Raw genomic sequence first — 1,861 nt, forward strand, 5'->3', positions numbered from 1 at the left:
TGCCCGCTAGTTAACCTAGGTAGTCCAAAGGCCCGTTAGTTAACCTACATAGTCCAATTGCCCGATAGGGAACCTACATAGTCCAAGTGCCCAATGAGGAACCTACATGGTCCAAGTGCCCGATAGGGAATCTTCATATACCAAGTGCCTGTTAGGTAACCCAGATAGTCCAAGTACCCATAGCTAACCTATATAGTCCAAGTGCCCTCTAGGGAAGCTACATATTCATAGTGCCCGCTAGGTAACCTACATAGTCCAAGGGCCTGCTAGGTAACCTATATAGTCCAAGTGCCCGCTAGTTAACCTATAGCCCGAATGCCTGCTAGGTAACCTACATATTCCAAGTTCCCGCTAGGTAACCTAGATAGTCCAAGTGCCCGTTACCTAACCTAGATAGTCCAAGTGCCCGTTAGGTTACCTACATAGTCCCAGTGCCCGCTAGGCAACCTAGATAGTCTAAGTGCCCGCTAGTTAACCTACATAGTCCAAGTGCCCGCCAAGGGACCTACATAGTCCATGTGCCTGCTAGGGAACCTACATAGTCCAAGTGCCCGTTCGGGAACCTAGATAGTCCAAGTGCCCTCTAGGGACCCTGCATCGTCCACGTGCCCGCTAGTTAACCTAGATCGTCCAAGTGCCCGCTAGTTAACCTACATAGTCCAAGGTCCGTTAGTTAACCTAGATATTCCAAGTGCCCGCTAGTTAACCTACATAGTCCAAGGGCCGTCTAGTTAACCTCGATAGTCTAAGTGCCCGCTAGGGGACGTACATAGTCCAAGTGCCCGCTAGGTAACTTAGATAGTCCAAGTGCCCGCTAGTTAACCTACATAGTCCAAGTGCCCGCTGAGGAACCTACATAGTCCAAGTGTCCAAAAGGGAACCTACGTATTCCAAGTGCCCTTTAGGGCACCTAGATAGTCCAAGTGCCCATAGGGAACCTATATAATCCAAGTGCCCTCTAGGGAATCTACATAGTCAACGTGCCCGCAAGGGAACCTGCATTGTATAAGTGCCCGCTAGTTAACCTAGATAGTCCAAGTGCCCGCTAGGTAACCTAGATAGTCCAAGGGCCCGCTAGTTAACTACATAGTCCAAGTGCCCGATAGGGAATCTTCATATTCCAAGTGCCCGTTAGGGAACCCAGATAGTCCAAGTGCCCGCTAGTTAACCTAGATCGTCCAAGTGTCCGCTAGTAAACCTACATAGTCCAAGTTCCCGTTAGGTAACCTAGATAGTCCAAGTGCCCGCTAGTTAACCTACATAGTCCAAGTGCCCGCTGAGGAACCTACATAGTCCAAGTGTCCGAAAGGGAACCTACGTATTCCAAGTGCCCGTTAGGGCACCTAGATAGTCCAAGTGCCCATAGGGAACCTATATAGTCCAAGTGCCCTCTAGGGAACCTACATAGTCAAAGTGCCCGCTAGGGAACCTGCATTGTACAAGTGCCCGCAGTTAACCAAGATAGTCCAAGTGCCCGCTAGGTAACCTAGATAGTCCAAAGGCCCGCTAGTTAACCTACATAGTACAAGTGCCCGATAGGGAACCTACATAGTCCAAGTGCCCAATGAGGAAGTTACATAGTCCAAGTGCCCGATAGGGAATCTTCATATTCCAAGTGCCCGTTAGGCAACCCAGATAGTCCAAGTACCCATAGCTAACCTATATAGTCCAAGTGCCCTCTAGGGAAGCTACATATTCATAGTGCCCGCTAGGTAACCTACATAGTCCAAGGGCCCGCTAGGTAACCTATATAGTCCAAGTGCCCGCTAGTTAACCTATAGCCCGAATGCCTGCTAGGTAACCTACATATTCCAAGTTCCCGCTAGGTAACCTAGATAGTCCAAGTGCCCGTTACCTAACC

Source organism: Tenrec ecaudatus, unplaced genomic scaffold (assembly GCF_050624435.1).
Source record: "Tenrec ecaudatus isolate mTenEca1 unplaced genomic scaffold, mTenEca1.hap1 Scaffold_534, whole genome shotgun sequence".
In the NCBI taxonomy this organism is placed as follows: domain Eukaryota; kingdom Metazoa; phylum Chordata; class Mammalia; order Afrosoricida; family Tenrecidae; genus Tenrec; species Tenrec ecaudatus.